This window comes from Apodemus sylvaticus, chromosome 15 (genome assembly GCF_947179515.1).
Source record: "Apodemus sylvaticus chromosome 15, mApoSyl1.1, whole genome shotgun sequence".
In the NCBI taxonomy this organism is placed as follows: Eukaryota; Metazoa; Chordata; class Mammalia; order Rodentia; family Muridae; genus Apodemus; species Apodemus sylvaticus.
This window is the reverse complement of record NC_067486.1, coordinates 87,194,084-87,205,484: the sequence shown is the minus strand read 5'-3', so window position 1 is coordinate 87,205,484 and position 11,401 is coordinate 87,194,084. Positions and strand designations below refer to the sequence as shown.

Here is an 11,401-nt window from a genome sequence, read left to right as displayed (position 1 = left end):
TGATCATCATTTGAGTACCAATCCGAATGAAATAGATATGTACATTGATAACCACCATCAATAGTTTACCCTATTTTAGCTTTTTTGAATTGCAATCTGTTACCTTGATTAACATATCTAGTCCATTGGCATGCTTATTTTAGTTTTTGTTGTTATTTTCTACAAATATTAGGTATTTCTTGTATACTATTATTTCTACTGTACTAATCCCTTACATTTCCATAAACATCTAAAAACTGCTTTGTTACTTGTTGCCACCAGCGGCCACATACGAACCGGAATACCTGGAAGAGAATTCTGAGGTTAACGGGAAGGGGGGCAAAAGAGAAATGAGTCAAGAGGACAGTTGCCCATAGAGACCGACTTTACTATCATTAAGCCAATATTCATAATCTTAGGAAAAAACCACCCTGCCCCCCAAATGGCCGAGAGTTCATTAGATCTTCTTCTCGGCGGGTTGTCTGCTTTCAGTCAGTTTTCTGTTGGTCTCTGGGTGGAGCTGCGCTGAGGTGAAATCGGCTGTATTGTTCCCAAGGAACTAGGGCCGGAGATAACGCCAGGGAAGGGTGGAGGCTGTAGGCCAGGAATGCTGCAGCTTGAATAGGCCGAAGATAACGCCTGGGGAAGGGTGGGGGTTGCCAGCCAGGAGGGTCACAGCTAAATGCTGTGGGGGGAAGGGACAGTTATTGTTTCCAAGAATCTACCTTTATTCTTACTCGGATTATATTTACTGAGTACTTCATGAGAATCAAAGTCATTCATTAGATTTTGTTAACTACAGTTACAGTTTAGTTAATCTTTATTCTAATCTTATGTCATCATGGTTCTGTAAGTTTTGACATAGATCATGCACAATCTCCAAGCATCAATAGATCATGTCTCTTTGGTCCTATCATAAATATTATTCATGAATGATCTCTGACAATATAAAAGTATAAACTTTTATATGCTGATATGGTATCTTCTACCATTTTTAGCTCAATCAGTATTAGAAATTTTTCATAAATTCCTTGAGATTCTTCCATGTACAGATTAATGATATCTATAGTCTGACACTTAACTTCTGCTTTCTAGCCTCTTACTTTAAATTGGCTAGATCTTCTCATACAGTGTGTTCCTGCTACGTGTATGACTTGTAAAATAAAGGCTACTGATTCTCTGACACAAGAGGAAAAAAAACATACTAAAAATTTCTTGGTGAGTCTAATTCACACAGTTGCTTGCAAAGTTGCCATCATTGTTCATTTGTAGTTTGTGTGTTTAACTTTATTGATGCTTTGTGAATATCATACATGTATGCCCAACCTCATACATCTCCCTGTCCTTTCAAATTTTCACTCCACACTTGGAGCCTTCTATCCCTGCCTGCCACAGGTGTTGATGAAGGCATCATGAAGGCATCTCTCCCCTGCCCATTCCACCACCTGGTGGGTCCAGCTCTCCTATGCTCATACCCTTGTGTCGGCTCGCCTGTGCACTCTGCCTGGAAAGTAAGCTCTGCTGTGCTGCTCAGGCCAGTTGCTTTGTTTTTTGTTTGTTTGTTTGTTTGTTTGTTTGCTGTTTATGTTGGTCTCTTTGTTTTCCATTTCTTTTTTTCTTTCTTTCTTTCTTTCTTTCTTTCTTTCTTTCTTTCTTTCTTCTTTCTTTCCTTCTTTCATTCATTCATTCATTCTTTCTTTCTTCTCTCTCTCTCTCTCTCTCTCTCTCTCTCTCATTCTTTCTACTTTTATTAAATTTACATCTGGATTATTGCTGCATTCCTCACTGTCCCACCTCCAAGCCATGACCTATGACACCCACCTCCCCCTTTTACCATCCCCCTGCCACTTCTCCACAGAGAGAGTGGAGTTCTATCCTGGGAATTTCCCTACCCTGGCACATCAAGTCTTGACAGGACTAGGAATGTCCTCTGCCACTGAACCCAAACAAGACTGACTAGTTAGGGGAACCAGATATACAGACAGCCCACAGCTTTAAAAACAACCCCTGCTCCAGTTGTTGGGGAACCTACATTAAGACTGATCTGTACATCGGCTACATATTTGTGGGGGGCCTAGTTCCAGGCTATGTATGGTCTTTCATTGGTGGTCCAGACTCAGAGCCACCAAGGATCCAAGTTAGTTAACTAGCTGTTGTTACAGTAGAGTCGCTATTACCTTCATCAATCCTTAGACCAATTCTTCCATAAGACTCCCTGAGTTCAAATGTTTAGTTCTGGGTCTCTACATCTGTTTCAGTAAACTACTGGGTGGAGACTCTCAGAGAAGAGTTATGTTATACTCCTGTCTAAGCACAGCAGAGTTTCATTAATATAGTGTGCTAGTGGGGAGGGGGCCAATATCCAAAATGTATAAAGAGCTCAAGAATGTAGGAACTAATAATCCAAATAACCCAATTAAAAAAACAGGCTACAGAGCTAAACAGAGAATTCTCAACAGAGGAATCTCAAATGCCAAGAAGAGGCATTTGATGATTCTTAGTCATCAGTTGCTTGTTTTGAAGATCAGCTAGCTTTTCTTGGAGTTTAAATTGCCTGTTGTTTTGACACAGCTAAAGTTTGGGGTTTTCCTTGATGCCACTGAGAGGACACAGAAGAGAAGAAAAAAACTGAAGAAATAAATTTATAGATCTTCTACAAGTGTTCAACCCTTCAGATACTAAGACAGAGATGCTTTCCTCAGGTTATAGATGGGCATGCTTTGGTTAGCACCAAGGCTTCTCTTTAACCTCAGATCAAAATTTGAGAGAAATAAATTCGAAAACAAAGACATTAGGGAACAACAACTAAGCCAAGCAAACCAAACCTTGGGAAATTCTCTGTGCCTTCTTAAAATTACAATGTCTTTCCTAAGTCAAACAACTTCATAATTCTTCAGTAGATAAATTTTATATTTAGTTCAAAATGTTATTCAGATTAGTATTAGCATGAGCAAGATAAAGTAAACTTGTTTTACTAAGCACAAGAAAATCCTATATTTATGTAGAAAAGTACATATAAACCCAGAAGACAAAATAAGCAAATCTTATGGAAATTCTTTAACAGAATAAAGAGAAAACATTATCGATTTCCTTATTTGGAGCTAGTGTGATTTGGACAGAAAATTAGAAAATGGCACTAGGAAAAGATTTGACTTCTACCCAATTTATGAACTGTGGTGGTTTTTATGAACATGTAACTCATAAGATTGCATATTTTAGTCATTAAACTGAAGAACTACTTTTTGAATGGAAAACATTATTAATAAATTGTCATGAATAAGAACACAGCACAAGTCATAAAAGTAATATAGTACTTTAATTAATTGAAGTATGAATTTGAAAGATTTCAATGCCAATACATTAAATATTCTTTTTCATTGTAATTCCTTGTACTGTCTTATTTTATGTGTCAACTTGACACAAGCTGGAGTTATAACAGAGAAAGGAGTTTCAGTTGAGAAAATGCCTCCATGAGATCCAGCTATAAGACATTTTCTCAATTAGTGATCAAGGGGTGAGGGCCTAGCCCCTTGTGGGTGGTGCCATCCCTGGGCTGGTGGTCTTGGGTTCTATATGAAAACAAGCTGAACAAGCAAGCCAGTAAGAAACATCCCTCCATGACCTCTGCATCAGCTCCTGCTTCCTGACATGCTTGAGTTCCTGTCCTGACCTCCTTTGTTGATAAATAGCAATTTTTAAGTCTAAGCTGAATAAACCCTCTCCCCCCAACTTGCTTCTTGGTCATGATGTTTAGTCCAGGAATAGAAACCCTGACTAAGACACTCCTCCAAAACCCACAGATCATAATTTCTATTTCAAGAGTGTTAAGGCAATATTCATGATTTCATTGTTTCTCTTCTGCTCTCCCAATTTTCTGGCTCTTGCAGCCTCTGCTTTCTAATCCATATATTTTCCTGAGCCTTGGCAATAGAGTACAGGGGTAATACAGATGTCCCTTTATAGCTGAGCACTAACTGATACATGCTAGACCTTTTGGTCCTGGACTCACTGGTTTTATATGAGGTTGACACAAGCTATACTAATCAGAGAGAAAGGAGCATCAGTTGAGGAAATGCCTCCATGAGATCCAGCTGTAAGGCTGTTTCTCAAGTAGTGAACAGTGAGGAAGGACTCGGCCGATTGTGTGTGGTGTCATACCTGGACTGGAGGTCCTGGTTTCTATAAGACTGCAGACTGAACAAGACATGGGAAGAAAGCCTGTAAGTAGCACTCTCCATGGCCTCTGCATCAGTTCCTGACTCCAGCTTCCTCCTATGCTTGAGTTCCTAAGTTCCTTTGGTGATAAACAGTGATGAGAAAAGGCTAAGAAGCACCGTTTCTTCTCAATTTGCTTTTTGGTCATGGTATGTCATCGCAGCAATGGTAACTCTAAGGCAGATCAGTTGTGAATTTCTCTATGAGCCACTATCCAGTGCACAAAGACACTTCTCTGATGAGGTCAGAGAGCTGCAGTAGACCATGGAAAGAGAGGTAATCACATAGAAAAGAGTGTGATATCATAGCACTTATTGGAATGATAGTAAACTCATTGCTGGGGATGTGAGGCCCTCCAGCATGGGTTCTTGACTAGGTTTACATTACCAGGGATGTATTTCCTCCTGTGGAGTGTGGAGTTAGATACACTCAGAAAGCTGTGCTTACTCCATGTATTCATGACACTGTCACACCCATGCCTACAGCCTGTCATACATGTCTTTCTTACAGTTTATGATGTTCACAGCTGAGAGAGACTATTGATGACCTTCACCCCAGCAGTCTATACAACACGATCTTGACCTAGGGAAGCTAGCAAATGGGGAGGAAGTGTGTGTTTGTGTGTGTGTGTGTGTGTGTGTGTATGTGTGTGTGTGTGTGTGTTTGTTCATTTGGTTGTGTATGTGTTTATGCAAATGTATGAATTACTTATTGAATCCATTTTGATTTAATAATATATACATTTGTCCAGGGCTGGCCACTTGACATTGGACATTCCATGTGGGAATCTCTCCATGGAAGCCACCAACTTCCCATTTTAGCAGTCACTGATCACCTGTAGCTCTTTAGCTAGAGGTGGAAACATGTAGAATTTCTTTTGCCAATATGGACATGTCAAATGTCATGAGGTACTTGTTCAGAAAATTATATCATTGGAAGTTCATTGTTACATTTTCTCTATCTTGTCTAAAAGTCACTATCTAGCAGATGCTTTCCTGGACCTTGGCTCATACAATATTACTTCCCCATCCTCTATGGTTTTCACTGTGCCTTAAATTTATGAGTTCTGTTGTAGAGATAATAGTGGTTAGGCGTGGAAGTCCACATTTCTTTATTCTCTCATTTTCACCAGTAGTCTTTCTATCCATTTGATCTGTTCTAAAACCAGTAGTTTTCATCTATTACAAAGTGAAGGTTTTCTTTTGTGCACCTGTGCATATAAGGACAAGTATATACAAACTCAATTGTTATTGGCTTAGGAAATGAAAGTATTACAAAATAGGTTTCTTCACCAATAATCCAACTCAAGCCTATTCAAGGATATGAAGTCAGGTTTATTGAGAAACAGCTCTGATCTCTAGGGTAGAGGTCATTGGAGACATATACCCAGACTAAAGTAAGGGAGGGTCTTGTAGAAGGGGTGATGATTTGTGAACGAGGAGCTGGGATCATGCTTATGTGGTAAAAATGTTAAGCCCTTGGGCAGGCACTCAAGGGTGGGTTTTGAAAAATTCAGAGACAGGGAAAGATGAGGTTGGTAGAAGACAGGCTTTCCTATCTTGTGCAGGAGAATAGCAGGGTCCCAACTAAAGTGTATATTCTTTTGTGTTTATGACCTCCCCAGCTATGGGTAGTTTGTTAGGTGAACAAAACACAATGGGAATTTTCTTCTCTCAAGAGGATCTTAGAGAAGAGCAAATACAATTAAACAGTTCCTAATTATCCCCAATATAAAAGTGCTATTATTATTGTAATTGTGGACATATTGTTAGTATTTCCATTGTGATTCATAGGTGTTCCAGCTAGGTGTGTATACAGATGATTACTCCACTTCCTAGGCAGGCTGCATAGCAATGTTTTCAAACATCTTTAAGGTTAGTTATCCATGATTCACACTCCTGTTCCTACAGGCCCATCTCTCTCCCCACCAAAGCCTCACTCCCTAATTCTTTCTCACTCACATTGCCTTCGATTTACTACCTACCATACTTGCTTAAGATCTTCCTGCCCCCTCCAGTGACCCGTTTTCTAGCTCACTGAATTCTACAGGAGTTCCAAGTTAAACACAAAACCTTTAGTATTATTCACTAAGATGGTTTCATTGATAGTTCTCTTCATTTCACTGTTGTTTTCCGGAACGTAGAGTAGATTCAGACAGAGGGCCAATTGACAGTCACTGCACACAAATTCTATGTGCTTTTGTCTCAAGTTGTGATCTTTCCCTTCTCTTCTGCATGATCACCTCACTTTCACTTCTGTCTAATCAGTATGAATATAAGTTCACCAATAATCATTTTTCTTGCTCTACTTCACAGCCACACCACCAGTGTTGGACAAATCGATGTGTGGATAACTCTGGGGGCATAAATGTGATGGGAAGTTAGAAGTTAAATAGTAATTTAATTTTCATTGCACAGCCCATAGCTATTTTGGATCTTACATAGTGTATGTGTTCCCCTGTAATGTACTATCTGTTTCAAATAGCTGGAAGTACTTTTAAAGTGTTTACTCTAAAACAGTAATGATGTTTAAGTTCAACATCTTTAACTTAACTTGAAGACTATTCAGTACATATGCATTAAAATATCATTTAAAGTCCCATAAGTGGATGCAATTTTGTGACCTAATAAATATATTCAAATACTGAATTTCAACTAAAATATTTGAATTTGAACCAGTAAATATTTAGAAACCATTAAAAATCTAGGAAATAAAGGAAAAGAGAAAAATATCCAGATTAATTGAATAAGTGTGATTATGTGAGTATGGAAAAATTCAACAAAGGATAAAGCAATACTGAATAACTTTAAAAGTAGTAGTTCTCTAAAGTTGAAATGATATGGAGGTCATCTTGTAAATAAGAATGTTTTCTGCAGCCTCCCCCTCTCACTTCCTCTTTCTCTCCTCATCCTTTCTGCATTCTCCTCCCCCTCCCTTTCCCTTCCTACTCTCTTTGTAAATAAAAGTATATGCAAGTGAAGAGAAAGAATTTCTTCTTCCTGGAATTTGGAGTTCTAATGAACTTACTAAATAGCTGTTGCCAAAACAGGGAGGAGAGTGGGTGGGTGGGGGATCACCATCATAGAAGCAGGGGGAGGGAGGATGGAATAGGGGTTTTCCGGAGGGAAAACCAGGAAAGGGGATAACATTTGAAATCTAAATATATAAAATATTCAATTAAAAAAATGAGTGTTGCCAAGGAGCATCCTTGGCTTGGAGAGTGTTTCTAGGAGCAGCAAAACAAATGACTAGAAGTGAAACTGTGCTCCAAGCTGATGATCTATATTCTGCTTGAGACAGCTTTCCACATTGCTTTCTCTATGTTCAGCTCTCTGGAAATCTCCAGATATCTGGATAGCTTATAAATCATAAGTTCAGTCTTTTATTTTTATTTTACGTAACAATCCAGTTATTGACTCCACATTTCCTTTTGATTATCCTATGACTCAGCATCCCTTAACCCCCGCCCCTTAGTTCTTGGGAGATAGCAAGCACACATTTTCTTTTGTCTTTTTTAAGTTGTGAAATTTTTTAATCTAATTTACCTTCTCTCAGACTTTTAATGTGATATTTTATGAATTTAAACACTACCATATGTTTAAAATGTTCCACATTTTAGGATTAGTGGCAATGAGATGGGAAATACTTGACTTTTATGGGAACTTTCAACTACACTGATGGCTTTTCAAGTAACGACAGACCTGCCTTGCTGCATACCTAATCCTTAATGCATTTGTCTGCTTGCTACTCAGTCACTAAATTTTATTAACATGTAAACTATTATGCCCCCAAATAAAGACCAAATGTAAAATTGGGCAGTGTTTTATTTTCCTTTACAATTTAATAAATACTTTTTGATGACTGCACATGCGGTAAGGCTGTTTGGTAGTTTACAAAGATCCCAGAAATAGTGTTTTCCTGACAGTGTCTTTGGTATTGAGTGAAATGACTTGTATGACATCACTGTCAAACCAACAAGACCACATTTATGCACCCTCCGTTTTCAGGATTGTTGGTAACTTGAGCATACTTTCCCCAAATCACCTTGCCTCCTTGTGTCACAAGGCCTGACTTACTGTCATTCACTCATGCTGTCTGTGGATTATCATGGAGTCATTAATGTTAACAGGAAGGACATTCCTTAAAGGAGGAATGTAAAATATGTACATTATTATACAAAAAAACCTTCTGTCTACAACAGCAGCTATTAACTCTTGTCGAGACTTATGCCTGCTAGCCCTGTCCCAGGAGTAGGAACCATGTCATTCTGTCCCTACCGAGGTCATGCCAGTTGAAAAAAAAATGTATTCATGTAAACTTCTGCTTCCTTTGATACTTTTTTTTTTTTTTTTTTGGTTTTTTCGAGACAGGGTTTCTCTGTAGACCAGGCTGGCCTCGAACTCAGAAATCCTCCTGTTTCTGCCTCCCACACACTGGGATTAAAGGCCTGTTCCACCACAGCCCCCCTTTGATACTCTTATCTTAGCTATCATTACTCCTATTCTTACTATAAACATACTGCAATGATTATTTACAGTTTTCAGTATAGTTGGATTAATAAGGTATGGGAGATTAATGAAGTATACTTCAGAACTGTCTGTTCTTCAGAACTTCCCTATGATTAAATGTCACAAGGAAGAAAAATATTAATGCAAACATTATTAAATCATATTTTTGTTCCTACAGGATATATATGTTGAGTATTTTCATCTTCATCTTGATCTGTGGTAGCTTCTCATCACATATTTCTCTATGGTCAACACTCACAAGCAGTTATTAAATTAATACACTTTCCAACATAAGTAATGCTTTCTGTTGTTATGTTATTCGTATACTCAAGAAAAATTGACAAATGACAAGTAAACTGTGCTTCATAGTAAAGAATACCTATACATATTCAAGACACAGAATGAATATTATTGCTTTAAGCTTTCTGATATATACTGAGATGCATATGGAATACTGAACAAATACTTCATGCTGGTTTCTCTTATATATTTTTTCAAAAGTTGGAAGTCTAGTCTCTTTTCCTGCTTCCTACTTATCCAGATGCAGAAGTCTCAGCTACCTCACCAGCATCCTTGTCTGCCTTTCTGCTGGCATGCTTCCCATGGAGATAATGGACTAAAGCTATGGACTATAAGCCAGCCCCAGTTAAATACTTTCTTTTGAGAAAGAAAGAAAGAAAGAGAGAGAGAGAGAGAGAGAGAGAGAGAAAGGAAGGAAGGAAGGAAGGAAGGAAGGAAGGAAAGAAGGAAGGAAGGAAAGAAGGAAGGAAAGAAGGAAGGAAAGAAGGAAGGAAGAAAAGAAGGCATACATGGGGAAAGAGAAAAGTCAAGAAAAGAAAAGAAAAACAAAAAGAAAAGAAAAGAAGAGGAAAGGCGAGGAGAGGAGAGGAGGGGAGGGGAGGGGAGGGGAGGGAAAGGGAAAGGTAAGGAAGGGAAGGGAAGGGAAGGGAAGGGAAGGGAAGGGAAAGGAAAGGAAGGGAAGGGAAAGGAAGGGAAAGGAAAGGAAATTGTTAATTGGTGGCACGGATGTCCATTACATAGAAATAGTTCAATGCATTTTATACTGTCTCAGTTATTATTACTGATGTTTGAGTATGCCAGAAAGCCTACTAGATTTGGCTACCTTTTCTAAGGTTAAAAAAAAAAGAAACAAAACAAAACAAAACTTTATTAAACAAAACTTTATTTTAGTTTCTGGAAGAGCAGTAAAGAATTCTGCCTACTAATTTTTAATGATTATGTTTACTGACATTTTAGAAAACATGAAAGTCTTCTGTAAATATTTCCTATGTTATTTGAAATGTATTAAATCTTTATCCTTTCTGTTTGCTGAGAGTGGGTAGATCCATGACATATGTATCACAGGTCCAAACTTCCTCATAATGACTTTAGTGTAATTTTTTTCTCTACACACAATTATGAAGTAACATTTCTCTAGAAAATAGTAAAACTTTCTCATTTGAATTATATCCTAAGATTTTGGAATTCTAAGAGTCAGGGAATAGGTGTGTATATTATATTCTAACCACACATTTTGCACTATTTGCTGTGGGAAAAATAATCAAAGCATATAATCAGTAGGCTCATGGAAATTAAATAAGAAGCAATAATCTTTGCGGGGGAAATACTTGGGCTCTGTCTTGGCATTGATCCTTCACTCTATGAACACTGTATAAACTAGTCAATTAGAGACATGGGTGAAATATTTCTGGATTAACATTTTCTGGTTTATAAATAGATATTTTTAAAAAGCAAGTGTTTTAAAATTATATATATATATATATATATATATATATCAGAAGTTTGATTATTAATCTTAACTACTGAAGATTAAAATTGCTTCATTAAATACCATTTATTTAAATTGGGCATTTAAATAAAAATTATTAAAATTTAGAAATTGTAATTACAACTTTTCTTCCAAACCCTTTATTATGCTTCCTCACTTCCTTTCAAATGGATGGATTTTTGTTTTATTATTACATATTATTTCATAAGTATAAAATATAAGCTATTGAGCATATTTAGTGTGGCTTATGTGGATATAACTTTAGGACTGACTACTTTATTTTAGATAACCATTTAGAAGGTTTGTCCCTGAAAGTTATTAATTCTCTATCACTTAGCAGTCATTACTTGTATATAGTACTTGGTCTAGAAATTGATTCTGTAAGATTTTTCCCTTTTCATGTTAGCAAGTTTATTGATATTGTCATTATTCAGACCATGTTTCAACAGTGTAGTATCAAGGTATAAGGAGTATAGTTTCTCTGGTATTTTTAGGAGGCAGAATATCATAGCAAAATTTCTCAAATTTGATTCTTGCAATCTTTTTTAATATATTTTATACAATGTATCAACATATTCTGATTAGTTATCCCTCCTTCTCCTTCTTCATCTCACAGAATTTTCCTGACTTCACACACCTGTGAAGTTTCATCTCTCTCTCTCTTTCTCCCCCCCCCTCTCTCTCTCTCTCTCTCTCTCTCTCTCCCCCTAAGTAACAAATACAACAAACAGGCAGACAAACAAAAAACAAACAAACATACTGTCTTAGTCAGGGTTTCTATTCCTGCACAAACATCATGACCAAGAAGCAAGTTGAGGAGGAAAGGGTTTATTGAGCTTAAACTTCCACACAGCTGTTCATCACCAAAGGAAGTCAGAACTGGAACTCAAGCAGTTCAGGAAGCAGGAGC

General features: G+C 37.4%; 1 protein-coding gene across 1 annotated transcript in view; it reads right to left on the bottom strand.

The window, feature by feature from the left end:
- Positions 1–465: 465 nt before the first annotated feature.
- Positions 466–11,401, bottom strand: part of LOC127665603 (probable ubiquitin-conjugating enzyme E2 C) — a 189,409-nt gene continuing 178,473 nt past the window's right edge. Inside the window, exon 11 of the mRNA XM_052158093.1 lies at positions 466–664. The gene's annotated coding sequence lies outside the window, so the exon portion shown is untranslated. The remainder of the gene's footprint in view (positions 665–11,401) is intronic.